Source organism: Temnothorax longispinosus, chromosome 1 (genome assembly GCF_030848805.1).
Source record: "Temnothorax longispinosus isolate EJ_2023e chromosome 1, Tlon_JGU_v1, whole genome shotgun sequence".
Taxonomy (NCBI): Eukaryota; Metazoa; Arthropoda; class Insecta; order Hymenoptera; family Formicidae; genus Temnothorax; species Temnothorax longispinosus.
The window spans coordinates 1,119,193-1,136,041 of record NC_092358.1 but is presented as its reverse complement, the minus strand read 5'-3'; positions in this window follow the sequence as shown (position 1 = coordinate 1,136,041).

Below are 16,849 nucleotides of genomic sequence, written 5' to 3'. Positions count from 1 at the left end.
GGGAGGGGGGGGGAATCGCGTCGTGAGGCGTCGCGTTAATAAAACGACTCATTAAATTATTATGACGAAAGAAAATCTACTTATATATATCGCGAGGATGAAATGACGACGACGATTTAATCGTGGTGGTTGTTCACTGTTGTTTTTGTTGTTCTTATTATTTTTACTTTCCTTTCTCTCGTTCATTACGTAAAACGCGAAAATATGAAGAAAAAGATGGCGAATAGGAAAATATTGAACGCCGGGAATGGCGGGGTCTCTTCCGGTAGCCGTTCGTAATATTTATGAGTATTATTATTAACGTTGAGATAATTTTAACACTTACCTACGTGCCCTTTTTAGGATATCTCTTTATCGTTCTTGCAGCAAAAAGAAGGAAAGCGCAAGCATGGCAAACTTGCTTAGACATTAACGCTCATTTAACTTGGGTCATACTCGAAACATCGATCCGTATGCCTTCGTATATACACATGCGTCTGCAACAAAAATATTCTTCTTACGTTCCGCAGAAACTTTTTGCAATAGTATTTTGGATACGGTAAACGGTAAGGTCGTATAATCAAGCGCAGTGAACGATAACGTGAGATTGAGATGAAAATCATAAGTAACAAAATGGAGTAACTACACAATTCATGAGGTCTACTTTAAATACGAAGTCGCATTTAAAGAAACACTTGCAGATTATATGGACTACTTCTTTCTTGCTCTATACGAGCTCTTTAATCGCCATAATAATTGTTTTACATATTAGTGTTGAACTTTAGCGTTTACCGTATTTAAAATATCGTTAAAGCTCAATATTCATTAAAAATTACAGCAGTCATTTACGCATAGACATCGAAAGCTCAGCATACGTCTCTCTAAAACTTTGAGAACTTTGGTTCGTTCTCGTCGACAAAAATTTAATTGAAAGAAAAATAGCTGTTTAATTTTTTCCATTTTTTTTATTGCTATAAACTTGACACTGACCGCGCTATAATCGTTTCTCAATTGGAGATTTATCTCGATAATTTATTTTTGCTGTAAACATCTGGTCTTATTTACATATTTCGCTCGTTATCAAAGACAGAATATTTTTATTGATAGGATAAATGTCAATGTCCAGGATATGTTCCTCGTCTTTCACGAATAACATATTACAGTGATTTACATTATTATAAAAACAAGTAGACATCTGAATAAAAACTGGAACTATTTTACAGATAACACAGTCATAAAACACATTTTTTAAATTACATTATCTTCTTTTTTTTATTTCCCGGGACAACTAATGTTTTACTTCTTAAAAGTCTTTAATCGTATCTATTTCGTATACATTTTGGCCGTAAATTAATTAAAGTTAATCTATTTTTCATACTTTATCTCTCTACGAGACAGAAAAAATTGAAAACAACTTATAGCTTAATTAACGAGTGCGCAGCACTGCAATAATGCTCGCGATAAAATTTACAACGTAAATTAAAAATTTTAAATTAAATGAATAAAATAAAATAATTTTTGCTCAAAACTTTCTATAATTTGTAATACGTTGTAATTAGTAGCCGGTTCTTGTACGCCCTTCTCCTTCGGTCCAATTTATGTCAAATTGGAGATCTCAACGACGATCTCGTACAATTCGATCGGTAAAACTCGCCGCGGGGAACATTGCGCGCAAACCGTGCGGTAATGCTGAAAGAACAGCGCGCGAGGTAGGGAGTTTTTCTCGAAAAAGTAGAGACACCGCAATAAAAGGGAAAAGAAGCATGTTGACAACATTTCGAACTTATTCATGTGCACGGCCGATTGTACTTTAAAGGAATCCGTGATAACGAAAATAACTGATTATACAAAGATACACATACACGTAAACATATTAACATAACAGGTCAAGCTTAGAGGAAAAAAAAGAAGGGAAGAGGGAGAGACACGCGCACACACGTTTCCCGACGTGATCTTTTTTCTCTCTAACGAGTTAAAACATTATATATCGAGAAGCGAATTGGGTTTCATCGCGATTGAGAATCGCGTAAACCGAAAAATGCGAAATACGAAAAAGAAAATAATAACTGTTGTAGACAATGTGTAGATAAAAATAGATATTTGTTTTCTTTATATTATTATTATTACTACGAAGAACACTCGATATAATTATATCATTATATCTCATTATTACTATATTATTATTTTATTATTAATTATTACTATTATATATATAGATATAATAATTATTATATTATTATTAATTATTAAGTTTTATACGAGAGAGATATTGCGTATGGTGCATTTCTTTTAGTACCGTCACAGAGTTTTAATTACCTTTGTTTTTATTACGCTGTATCGACTGTACGAACTTTTCTCACTCTGTTTTCATATCCGACAAGAAGTCTCTTTTTTTATATGCTACTATCGATATTAGTCGACTATTAGTGCTTATGCTTATTATATTCTAATCTCGCAGTCACAAAATCCGCCGTGTGATATAACAATACGTATATTCGAGTGTCGCGAATGAAGAAGCGATGTCGGATTGGTGTTTTTTTAATCTCTTTTATATATATATGTATTATATATATATATATAAATATTTTATATACATATTGCAAGATGTACTTTGCAAAGAGGAGGGGGAGGTCCAGAGTTGTTTTCTGGCCGAATGACAGGGACGTTACTTCGTACTTTAAGTTCCGCATACGCGCGAGACCGCAGGACTTCGTGGCGAGCTGTTGCGAGTAGGGATGAATTTATATGAGGAAATTAAATGCGACTTAAGACTGTTCGGAGGAAAACCACTGAATTAGATTGTAGGAGTATCTTTTGATTTTTTGGAAAAAAAGAAAAGAAATACGAGATATATATATATTTCTTTTTCGCTTCGGTTTTCTAAATATTATTAGCTTCAGACCGCGAAAAATCATCATCCTGCCCGTGCCTGCGAGCGAAACTGGTTCGGATGGTTAGACGACGACGTCGGAAGGTTGCGCGGTGCCATTTCGATTGACGGGAGAAAAGGAGGGAAGCCGAGAGAGAGAGAAAGAGACGGAGAGAGAGCAAGGCATACTTATTAAGTAGAATCGGCGATGTACTGTGATAACGACCGCTAACGACATGCAACATCCGCTTAATTTCATTTAATCCTATGTCGGAATTACACATCAGCCAGCTTTCTCGAAGTTAGATATCACGATTGCCTTGCAAACGCCGCACTCTCTTTCTCCGTCGTCTCTTGCTTCGTTCGAATCGCTAAGACGGAGGAGAATCACCGTCGCAGTGTCTGTCGATCGATTTATTATTTTGCAACAACGGCCCTCGTCTATCACCTCGATACCAGCGTTTATCTTTTTTGTTCATTATTCGTCATTTTTGTGGATGCGCAATAAAAACGCCGCGAGTCTAGTGTAATTCTACGTCTGGTTTAACAACAAGCTTTCATGGATTTTGAAGGTGTTTACGCAGGTCCACGAGTAATCTGTGAGAACTGGGCCTGGAGAACTTTTTATCATAAAAAAAATAGACTCGGCCAGTTTTCCTTGCGCGTCCGTGTTGCGACAAGAATAGAATGCATGAACAAATTCCAGGATATCCAGCTCGCGACGAATTCCGCGGTAAACGCGCGATCGTGTATCCGTATACGTAAACGACAGAACAAGCGATCTTGTTTCTTTTTGGTTATTTTTTCTCCTTTTTTTTGTTTTTCCTTTTTATAGTCGGATATATGCTTTCAGAGACGTGTAGAAAAAGAGGCAACGCGCTTATCACAGGCTGCGTCACTCTCGTCGTTCACCGAATGCTCAACATAGATTAGGTGTAAGCTTTATATATATAATATTACCTAATGATATATATATATGTAAATTATTGTTTTCTTTTTCTCCTCGTAAGACTCAGGGCACGTGCTCTCAAACGGGCCGTACCCCGCCGACAGGGTGGCGCATCCGACGTTCCGTACATAATCATTCGTACTCATTTTGTTTTCAGAAGCTCCGCAAAAAAGCGGATGGATTAGAAGAAAACCGACAGAAACTCGTTCTATAAAGCTGCATATTTCTGTCCTGCAAGTCAGGGTTTAAAAATAAAGTCTAAGTTTTTTCGATTCTCTTTTGCTTTTAAAAAAGATTAATTTAATTCTTTAATCAGAATTAAGGTACGTTATTCTTTATTTTGTTTCACATTACATACTCGATTATTTCGCTTTATTTTACAGAAAGAAGTAAAGCCTTCTTGTATCGGGAAAATAAGCCTGCCAGTTTTTTTTCTTTTAATTAAAATCTTTTTTACATTGTGTAGACAGAAAAATTTTACTAAATTTAATTCTACGTGACGTTGGTGCATCCAGTTTCGAAAGAATTACTTCGTGTCGCTCGTGCGGAATATAAAGTGGTGTTAATATAATAAGGATAGGGGGGAAAGAAATCAAAATTCTCCTTTTGATCGTAAATTTTAAATCTTTTAGAATTAGAAACTGAATTTTATAGAACGATTTTCTGACCATTTCTTTCAATCGGTCGATTTTTTGCAGGAGAGAGAGAGAGAGAAAGAGGGAGAGAGACGAACCTCCGAGAACGTTAATTTATGCGGACGGGAAAACAACGCGATGCGCGCGAAAGAAATACAAACGGGTGTGCCCGCATACGTTCCCTCGTATACATGAGATCTCGCTTTCAAAATTTAGCTTTAAAAGAAAAAAAAAAGGAAGAAAAAGCCCTCGAATGCGAACGCCGACGCAGGTGCAATACGTTTCACAGATGTGCATAAGTATACTTAGGATCGTGCCGTGATGCGTTGAACACGTTGGGAGGGAAGCACGCGAATTTGCAAATATTAAATGGCGTCGTTTAGCGCGTGCAGCATTGTACGTGCACCATATATGTCCAGTTACGAGCCGCAAATTGTTACGTTGCGTGCTCACGTAGGTCCGTTAACACCGAAAACTTGCCTTATTCCGTAATACGAAAATTGCTTCCCTGCAAAAAGAGAAACGAATCAAAAAGAACTGATGGAAATGCACTTTTGATGACGAATTTTATGATATTTTTCATCTCTGAAATTAAACTTTATTTTTTGTTGTTTTAAAAATTCTTGATTTGTATTTCCTCCGATTTCTGTTCGTTCAGTTTATTTTTATGACGTGCAATTTGAACGAAGGTTAATTAATGTTTAACAGATATCGAAAAGAAATCGGCGGACGCTTGGGCGACGTTTTCAACGCAGATGTCGTGTCTTATTTATGTAGAATTATATATGTACACACACACACACATACACATACACATACAGACTCGCCCGATCACAATTGTAAAAGAAACAGAGATCACGCGGCGCGCCAAACGCCGGGGTGATGCATATACCATTATTTACAAGTATATACGCGAGCAGCGAAATACTGCGCCAAGATCGACCTTACCTCGTTTTTCGTCGTTTAGCATGCAAATTTATTCGCGGCGCAACTTCCCTAATTATATTGCCGGTGGTATACCTCTTGATTCATGTTTGACGGTACGATAAATTGTTGAGAATGATGTTACGTTTTCGGCGAGGCTCTTTAGAGACAACGATGTTCTCCGTGGAAATATCAGCCATTAAGCAGCAGCCATTAGGGAAACTATGAATAGTGCGCAGCGAAATTAAATGCTTTCTGCGTGCACGAAACATATATTTTATAACGCCACGTAAATATATTTTGTTAAAAGCGCCTTCCGTTTGGTTTGTTTTCGTTGCCCTTCTATCTTTAAGTTACGTAGTTAAGTTTTCGCGTTTGACGTAGAGATCTGTGTTACCGAAATACTCAATTGTCAAAAAGTCTTCGGAGTAAGTATTAATTATAACGCTTTTTTGGTTTATCTTTTGTAACAGCCGATTTAACTTGATTTCTGTTTGAAATATGCAGCGATACATGTTATCATCAATCCTTTTGACTCAAATCATTACTTTAGTAATTACGAAATTATATTAAATCACAGAACCGCGAGTTCTGGCTCGAAGAGTTAATTCGGCTGGATCTTGGGCGCAGAGTTTTCGCTGCAATGTTACGGCGGAACCAGGTTCCTAATAGTAATTTAGGGAGTGGGAAGAGTGAAAGAAATCAATTCGTCTCATATATTTTGTGACTGACGAGTGTCTCGGCGGCGCGGGTCCGATTCTGTTCGAACAGACAGTGTTCCCAAAGATATATCACCATGTATATCGTACATATCCTTTGTTCTTCTTTCCTTCGTTCTCCCGCTCTCCTCTGGCTTATTTCTCTCTGACACAGCTTCCAGCATCCCGCTCCGTTCCTACCGTGTATATCCCAGCCCACCAACTTCGTTAAATATATATACATATACACACAATACATGTACGTATATCGTATATGTATATATATTTATAGTATATGTACACGTATACATATTACATACGCGCGTATATATTATATTAATCAACAAGTGTGGTTGTTCGTCACGAAACGGCCCCGCGTCCATGCCCCGAGCGTGTTCTGTTTTTCATTTTTTTTTCACCTTTTTTATACAAATAAAATATACAAATAATACCAGAACAGCGCACGTCTTCAAACACAACCTTCGTTACTTTCCGTTAAATTATCCTCGCGGTGTTTACCGAGACACATTATTTTACTCGTATTTAATTTTTCAAAATTTAACGTAATTTCAGTATATAATTTTTATTTCGAAAAATGCTTTCTAGATATATGTATATATATAAAAATATAAAAGAATTTTATATAATAGTAATATATTTTTCTGAAATAAGTTAAGAACGGGTTTAAAGGAAGCTAAAGATTAAAGAATTTCGACATTAATATGAAGTAAAAGTGCATTGATTCAACTTCAAACTTGCATAACTTAAATGTACTTTCTGTTTCTTTGACATTTCGCCGTCAATTAGAAAGTAGCGCAATGAAAAACACAATGTCTCGGTAAACAGCGCTGCTATATAATTATTACTTTGTTTCAGCTGGCAGTTATGTTGTTTTCTCTCCGGTCGCTTCTTATGCACGTTTACTTTAAAAATTGTCCAATTTTTTCGTTTGAATTCTTATAATTTTCATTTTTTTTTTGTTTCCACGGATGAATCAGTGATTAAAGATGATATTTCTTTCTCGCGTCAATTCATAAATCTGAAGTATAATTATGCAACAAAATCTTAAAACGCAAACACTTAATATTTGTAAATTACTATTTGCATATTTCCAAGATTCGTCTTACGTGAACAAAATTAAACCTTTTTTATTAACATCTGGATTAATATCATATAACAAAACTTTGACCTGAGCGACTGAAAACTATCGAAAATTTTTACCGGATTCTCTGCCGAAGCTTCCAGTGTCGCGAAATTTCAACGGCGCGATTTCAGGATCGGCTTTATCGGGTCTACGACGCGCGGAGAATAAATTTCAAGCATGGTCGTAAATTTGAGAGACCGACCGACCGACCAACCAACCAACCAACCAACCGTCGGAAACAGTCCGTTTCTCGCACGGTGCAACCAGTTTTGCACAGGCACGTCAGATCACGGCTCCTTGTCAGAACCGCACTTGTCCGCGGCAACCTTGATTTGGATTATTTGCAACGAATTTTACAGAGCGCCGCTTATCATGTATGCATCTGTACGCGCGCGCGCGCGTTCTTATTCGCTAAACTTCATCAGAATCCAGCAGAACCATACGTTAAAATCTCGCTCATGCGAACACAGAAGCCACTTGCTCTCGTTCGCGCGAGCACGGCTTCGAGTCTGCCAGTGGTTCTCGTTTTGACTAGTCGGCAAAAATAGATTTTTCAAAATTGAATTATAGACGCGTGAATTTATATACCTTTAAACGCGACGTAAATCTATTGTCGATTGTGTTTAAAATACACTAATATTCGACGAAAGAGAATGATCCGTTTGCAGAATATCCAGTTTCACTTGTTAAACCGTAAACATGCAAATACGACAATGTGCCGTCCATTATCCCCGGAAGACCGAGAGGTTTCCGTGTATATCTGAAGACGAGTGAGAGGAAGAGATGCGATATGTAAATTTGGCTCGTTCGTCAGTGCAGGGAATAACGTCGTCACTTTTGTCGGTTACTTTTTGCATTACTCTTCTTGCACGGCAGCGAAAACGGAGCGTTTAAGTAGTTACTCGAAGGGAAGCGAGAGGCGATCATCTGAAGCGTGCTTCAGTCTGGAGAACTGTTAAGCTATAATACGTTCGATCGATGCAAAAGTTTGAGCGGCCTATAAACACGAGAGAGAGAGAGAGAGAAGGGGGGGAGGGAACGGAAAGAGATGGGGGAGAATGAGAGAGAGGAATACAGAGAGAGAAAGCCGCGCGCTGTTTGAGAAACTCTGTCGTCTCTCTGCGTGGAAGCTGCCCGACTGCACTTGACTTTCCAACTTCACGACCACAGCCGCGGCACAAGTGAATCCCGCCCATACGAGGACTGTAAAAAGATCAAATTGAGATAGCCAAGAGAGCTCGCGCTATCAAAGGAAAGAAAGGCGAAGTGAAAAGTGTCGGAGTTATACGCGCGACTTTGCCTTTTACGACAAACAAATCGAGCAATTTAGGAAAATTACGCGATGAATAACTTTGAAAGAATCACGCGCGCCAAATAATTACGGGAGATAATTGCACCCGCGAAGGAGAATTAACCGAGTCTTGAGTGCTAATTTCCGACGAAATATATACACATTTCCAAGACAAGAGAAAACGATATTAACGATTTGTACGATATTAACGAAATTAGTACAGCTCACGAAGGCGCTATCGGATTCTGCGTTTCTTATCGGGGCCTACGGTGCTCATCTTCGACGCTAATCGCTGAGCTCTTTGTAAAACGAGACACAGAGACGTCGGTCTGATGACACGGCACTGACGGCGAGAATCACGGCGATTCACAGCAATTTGATTCACGCTCGCATCTCGGCCAAGCAGCTAATGTAGTTATTGCCAAAAATGACGAGGAACGAGTTTACGCGGCTCACCGATCGGCGTACCATCTTAACCAGCCGCGTACACGCCGAATCCGGTTAGACCGGTTCGGCGAGACGTTAGATTTTCGCGTGATCGCACTTTCGGTTTCTGAATATTGTGTCCTTGAATGAAGCCCCGCATCGCGTGGTGCCCGCGGTGATCGCGGAGTGTGTGATGCAAGAACGAATGCACCGAAAATTATTTTTAAAAAATAAAAGAGCAACCTGATATATATTTTATTTATCGCCACCGGGGCGGGATGGTAGATTTATTTTTCAGGAACGCGAATGATATATGCTGTTTTCGGGGCCGCTTTGTTGCGCGTACAAGGGGAACCAATTAAGTCTACTTTTGTTGTAAACTAAACTTTTAATAGTACTGAGCTGAAAACCCGTAAACGTCAACTCTACCAAGAGAAGCTCCCAAAATTCACGAGTCAGCTATCGGACTTGTATAAATGATTTTCGTCAAATATGCAAGCTCATTGATATGCACGTATTTGTTACTGTTGTAATTACGAAATGTTTAACCTTTCTATATTCTCTTAAGAGAGTAGTAAAATTACCGCTAGAGAAAATCAAGTTTCTTTGTTTGAAATGTATATCTTCTTGAATCAGATGATCGTATTTATTAACGTCAAAGAGTAGAATTTGTTTACGTATCAAAATACAAAGCTTTTATTCCACAAGAAAGAAAATTAATGTTTAAAAAATTCTCGTTTGTAGCGTTCTCGGTTAATTTTTGCGCGGGTCGAAATTGGGTGAGGCAAACGCAGAAAGGCTTCTAAGATAAGGTATGTCGGTATGTGGCTCGCAAACACGGATTAACAATTGTTGTACGGCGGATTGCCGTAGAGGAGCGACGAGTTGCAGCTCGGTGCATGGTCGGTGCGCGTCGCGCCGCGCCGCGAAATGCAAGCAAGTAAGCAAAGCCGAAGGACAAGGAGCAGCCGGGTATCGGAACGGTGCGAAGAATGATGGATCATCATGCATGCCCGAAAACCCGTTGGGACTCGGCAGAGATGAAGAATGTTGACCGGAGAAGAGAGACAAGGAGAGAAAGAGAGAAAGAAAGAGAGAAGACCCCAGCCGGCGGCACGGCGAAGAGGCGATATCAGCGATCATGAAGTATGACTCCGACTGTTTTGAGCGTCCGTGCCCCGGCTCGACGGGAACGAGAGGAAATTATTATGCGCCGTAGAACTTCCGATCGAGCAGCCACTCGGTGTAACACGCCACGACGAGATAGATAATAGTTTTCATTTCGTGGGAAAACCCCGTTTATCCTGAGACTCTTTAAATTGATCTCGCGAGCTAATCAAATCTTATTTAAAGAAAAATGAAAATTATTGCTCGATAGAATTAGCGGGATCTGAATGAAGCACTAGAGGTTCGGCGCGAAAAAGTCGTCAGTGGTCAGTCCTTCAGTCCTAAAGACAGAGAAGGAGAGTTGGCAGACAATTTGTTTTATCAACGTTTTACTCATAAAATTATCATTTACAACTGTTTACTCTAGTCATTAAAATTCTTTCGGAAATGCATTCAGAACAAAGTCTCTGTAGATAACTGAATTAAACTCAACTGAATTGGAAACCTTTGACCAATTTGAGGTCGACGTTTTTGTAGCAAGATTGGATTATGAATTTTATCGTTCCACGTTCAAATCTGGTGAGTTTATTTTACCGTGAATACACCAAGAAATACATCTTACATCGGTTATTTCGCTTTCATAGTATTCAATCTGTATAGAAAGTTATCTTCCAGAAGAGCTAGGCTCATCGACGACACCGAAATATCTGACCTCACCGAGATTACGACGATTCGAATCGCCTGGCGATAAACCACGCGCGTCGAATCACGAGGACGCTCTTAAAAGGCATTCCGCACAATGACAATACGAAGTTCGCGTAGTTAAAGTCGAGACTTGGACGTCATCTCGCCGTCGCGCGAAAATACAGGCGGGAGCGAAGAGGACGAGAGAAGGCGAACGAGAATTAGAGAAAGAGAGAAAGAGCGAGAATTATGCGTTCGCTATATGGACCACGCGAGGCGAAAGTGAGACGGGGGGCAGAACCGCGATGGATGAGGAGAAGAGGCGCGCCAGGCTAGGGGGGAGCCGGGGGGATATCGCGAAGGAGAGAGACGAGATCCTCTCTCAGGTCCCCCCGGCTGCTCATAACTCGGTGCCGTGCGGTGGGAGAAACGCCCTTGACTCGGACTTGGTGGTTGGCGGGGGAGTGGGACCACGGCGCGGCCTTGAGGCGGCCCGTCTCGTTCCCCACGACCAGCGTTTCTCAATCTCGCGGTCTCGTCGGGGGTCTACCGGTCTACCGGCCGAACCAGCGACGCCACAAACTAAAACGTAAGAATGGTCATGGAAGCTATATTTCTATGAAAGGGATAGTCATGTCACACGAGATAAACACTGACAACTGGGACAGTCTGTCGTCCTTCCCTAAGGTTGGAGGATGGAGAGAAATGGCAAGAGGAAAAATACGGCGTGGTTTAACGACGTCTAATTTTTCAGCGGGAGGAGCTCAGTGGTCAAATGACGTAGAGATGAAGAGTGGTACATGCAAGTCAAATCGAGATAAAGCTTTCCTCGTATCTTACATCATTGTTTTCGTGGCGTTCTTGTATTTCTCGAGGTCACCGCGTCACGCTTCTTCTCGACGTAGTTGTGTCGCGAAGCGAGACGTTCTGGTTCTGGAAGACGTACAGGTGGACGCGAGTGGCGTTACGTAGGTCAAGTAAGCGAACGTACTCTAAAAGCGCAACCGAGAGCATTATCCTGCCCGTCGAGATAGCAATATGCTGGAGTATAAAAAATTTGTCCAATATGACACATGTATTTTTCTTTTAAATCTGAATTTCACAAATTAATATACTCTATTTAAACAAAATAATCCTAAAATGAAGATGCACCCAGGATCTTTTTCCCCTGGATTAGACATATTTCATCGGTAACATTTAGGGTTTAGGGTCCCGCGTATGCAACGAGGGCGTTCAGCGAGCGAGCCAGTCGATGTTGGGGAACCGCGTTAGTTGGCCGAAAACCTAATCACTGACGGATCGCCAGCCACGCGGGCATCTCTCGAAACGAGTCGGCGGGCAAAAGCGGGGTTCAAGGTTCATGAACTTGGCACGACGACCGTCGCGACGGCTCTTATGAGCGTGGCGCGGCCACGACAGAGGAGAGAGCCCTTCTCGCGGCTCTCTCTTTCTCTGGACTTCTCTCCCCTCGCGGTCCTCGCGGCCACGTGAACGAAATTCCTCTTCAACAAGAACGAGTGAAGGATCTTCGAAAAAAACATTCCGATGCGCGATTGCATCTACGGTGCATCGTTGGACCGTATACGCAACGCGACGTCGACCATCGCATAAATGATTGTGCTATCTCTCTTTTTCGAAGATAACAATGAAAAAATTCAGTTTGAAATTTCAACAGTTCGACCATAATTTTTTAAGAGAGAGAAATTATTTCAAGCTAAATGTGTGTGTGTCTGGCAATTAATATATTTGAGGAAAGTGTTGGCCCTGGAACATGAGTAGCCACTCTGACGCTAAAATCAGAAGATCCGGAGATTCGCAGAATCGAAGAACCATAATACAGCATGTGTTCAACAGTAGTCAGTCAAGTAATCAGTCAGTACATACGAATGCAATGGTATACCCGCGTTGCGGGTCTCGCGGATTTGCGCACGGGCCGGAAGGCGTGATCGAGGAAGTTGAGAACAAAACGCGTTTCGTCTGCCAGAAGCGTCTGCGAGTATCGTGGGATAGAGAGAGGAAAGAGGGACGAAGATATCACGAGAGAAAGAGAAAACCGACGAAGTACCGCGTAGAGAGAGAGAGAGAGAGAGAGAGAGACGCGAGATGCAAAGGAGCGGAAAGGAAGAAAGAAGTGGTCGAGACGATCAAAATTGGTGGCAAACCTGATAGGGGCATAAAGCGCACGTTTTAAGTCTCGTGCTGTAGAAGTTTTTGTTATACAAAGCAGATACATTGCCAAGAACAGATTTCCATCTATAAAAAATTCTTAATTATAAGAAATATGATTCACGTCCGATATTTTTATATCTTTTCTAAGTTCTATACGTGTTTTCCTCTCCTGCGTTATTCGTAATTACATCGCATGTTTTACGTTCATCGATTACAGTAATTACAGTAAAGGTACGACACAGTAAAAGTACGACATATTGATTTTGAATTAACGAAGATCCTCGCAGATTTCCTGATCAATCTACCGCGCTTTAGGGCCCCATATATGCTAAATCCGCTACTGATCGGAGGGATATACTGATCGAGAGGTCCCACCGTCGCGCTCTGCGCTCTCCCTGCACCGTCGGCGTCGTCTCGTGCGGCTCGTATACACCTCACGGTGCACCGGTGCTCACCCTTTATACTTTATTTTGCCTCCGCGAAATACCAGCTGACAGTTACTCCCTCGAACGAAATAAAAGATACCTCTTTCCCTCCTCCCTTTCCTTCTCTCCCTCTCCCTCTCCCTCTCTCTATCTCTTTCTCTCGGTCTCGCGGAAGAGAATCGCGCGTGCGGCTCCGGGGAAGTTCCTGGCAGGCCACTTGGCCTACTACTCCACTCCGCTCTCTTCGCTCGCGGACGAGCTACCGGGGCTTTTCTTTTTACGCGAGCCACTTCCTGCTCTCCGCGAACTTTGTTTTTCTTTCTTGTCCCTCCCTCGCCCTCCGTCCACGGTCTCCCTCGCGGTTCTTCCCCAGCTTCTTTCTTTCTTTTCCCCTTTTCTTGTTGCTCCACCCCGGGACCCGGTCACGGGGGATTATGCAACACATAACGGAGAAATCTAAACAAGCACGACGAAATTTGCCGGGATCGGACTACCCGGTCCGCTCTCTTTGAAGCGACGTCTCTCGTACGCACCACTCCTTGCATCGTTCAGCCGAAGAATGTCAGTGTCAGTTCGCAAGGAATCTTGCCTCGCTGATACTAAAGATTGTCGTTATTTTATTAATTTTCGGTAAGCTTTAGAGACAATTATTAATTTAAACCTTTTCCTAAAAAAGAAGGATTGAAAAATTATATCTCCCACACAGAAACATGTCACCAATTATAATTTCTCCTTCATCAGTAAGGATATGTATATTGTAATCAATTTTAGAACGACATTTTTGAAATTGACAAAAATGGAAACTTGTACTTCCGAAGAATAGCAATAAGTACTTATCGAAAAGATTACAAGAATCGGACCACAGAAGTTGTAGAGAATAAAGGATCAGAGAGCCGCGCGCTATCGTATACGTCGCGTTGCTACTAACAACTTTGCGATTGCTGGGCGATCTATGTATTGTAACCTGAGTCTTGGCGAGATGCTGTGTGCGTGAGGCGGCGATTACTACCGTCTAGCTGTTATTACGAGTCGGCGGGACGGGCCGGGGCCGGGACCGGAGCCGGGGCCAGGGCCGGGGACGGGCAATGGCGAAGGACTGCTATGCAAAGGACTCTCGCTGGCGGCGGCGGCTTTTGCATACTAGTAGATTAGTTCGCTAGGTCGCTGTAGTTTCGTCGTCTCACCCAATTCCGGACGGGATGAATAAACCAACAGCAACAGGTTAATCGCTCGCCCGGCGAAACGCGCCGCAAACGTTAATCGTTTTATTACTCCCCGTTACGCGCGTTTTACCGTATCTCGAAGTTCGCGGCGCGGGACGACGCGAAAATTGACACCGCGACGCATCGCGCCCGCCGGCGCGCTATTATTTTAATCGAGCGGCCCGCCGTTCCTTTGTCGTGCTCCGCCGGGGCCGCTGTTGTTTGTCAGAGCGTAAACAATTGGCGCATTGTGTGTTCGGGGCGCTGCGTTACTCGCAACATTATTGCAAATTTAACGCGAACGTTTATATCGGTTCCGTTGTAATTCGACGCGGACGTACCTACGGCGCGGCGCGGCGCGGCGGCGCGGCGCTCCGCGATCGACGACGTGTCTGACAACGCGTCTCATCTCTCTTGGATTTAATAATTGTCGAAACGTTCCCGGCACGCATCCATCGTTCGTGGAAAAACGCTTCGGTGACAGTTTGACGAATTGATCTGTGGATTCGTATCGCAGATTCCCGAGCTCTGGAGCATTCAGTCAAAGAACAGAACGTAACAGCGGAATGTAAAAATAGAAACCTGAGAGAATGAAATTTAAATTAATTTTTTCAATTCTTTAAAGGGAGTTGGGGTCTATACACATCACAGTTGCATTCAACCCTTTTTAGCTCCTAATTGCGTTGCATTAGATCATAATTATGCACCATTATGTTTTTCGCGAGGCGAGAGAGAAATTCCCTCGATTTTTCCTATATTTTAGAAATGCAATAATGCAGCCTTTCAATTTTATAAAAGATTGTTATGGTGCGGCTGACGATGCAAGTGGACCACCACTGCGCTTTGTTTTTGCGGGTTACGCCGGTCGGCGTCGCGCATTTATGCATCGAAGCCAGTCCGACTGTTTACCCGTTTAAAAAAACGTATCCCTTTTTTATTATTTTTTTTTTAAATCGTAGTAGCTACCTGCTACGCCAATGAAACACTCGCCGACCTTCGAATCGGAGTCTGACCGTTTTTGTGTATCGTGCCGGTAGCCCGAGCCGAGGAGGGGCTGCCTCCTCGAGGAGTGGAAATAAACCTGAGAGGAGGTGCAGGACCCCTAAGAAAGGCTGGAGGGGAGATAGGTAGCGGCGAGAGAGTAGTCAGGGAGAGATGTGGTAGGAGAGTAACGACGTACTACAGAGTGATTCATAAGTTTGCTTGCATAGGCAATGTCTTTGGTTAGCTGGACTGTAAAAATGTTAAAGCGAACGCGTAGCCGGGATGTTATTTTTGTTAAAAGATAAATGTTTCCTTTAAACTCATCCCGAGCGTCATGACGAAGGTATACGGATATCGGTATTCCGAGAGTGCATCATCTATGATTGGTGCACATTCTGCATTATTACACATGTATATATTCCTTTGTGATACTCTTCGATTTGTTATTGATTCGGTTACGCTAGCGCCTTCGGAATTACGAAAATTAATCAATTCCATGATTATACGTATACGATAATCGAGCGTTAACGACGCGTGCATCGGAGATGAAACAAAATGAATTATCGTACTGAGCGAAAATCAAAGCTCGCCTTGTGCCGAGGTACTTCTTTTTTTTTTTTAATTTTTACACGCGGAATCCGCGACTGTTGACTTGTTGGATTTCTTCGAGTAAGGCGAGCTCGTGATTCTTTAAAATGTCTTCAATACAAAATTCCGTCTCAATTTTGAGTTACCTTACTTTCGATGAGAGAGAAAATAGGAAATTCTCTATCCTTTCTCATTTTATTCCATTTTATTTCTCTCTTACGAATTCATATAAACGCTTCTTTACCGATTCTCATAACTCGTAAAATACGAACGCTCGTTTGGTATACGCAAAGTTAGATACTACGTATGTAGATAATTTTGTAACGATTACAGAGAGTATATGTACGACAAAGAAATGTGATCAATCGATTAATACGTAGCGGTGTGCCATAAGATCTTACGAACGTGGTTGTTCGATCCGCGCGATGGTCGCGGAGTCGGTACGCAAAAAGAATCCGGACGAGCGACAATTAACAAACAAAAAGTGAAATCTCACCACGTCCAATTCGTATAGGTGAAAACGAGCTGACGTGTCACGGCAATCAAATATCTATATATACGTACATTCAGGAACTTAACGACGCCAAGCGGAAATTAGGTGGAAAGGGTCGCGGTAAAACTTTCTTTACGTTCGAAATATCGCTACAATTATTACACAGGTATGCATATATACATATATAAATATACATATTAATATATAATAGATTATCGCACAGGTGCTCCGAACATTGCAGGCATCTTCCACGCTCTACCGAAGAATACGTAATTCAGTGTG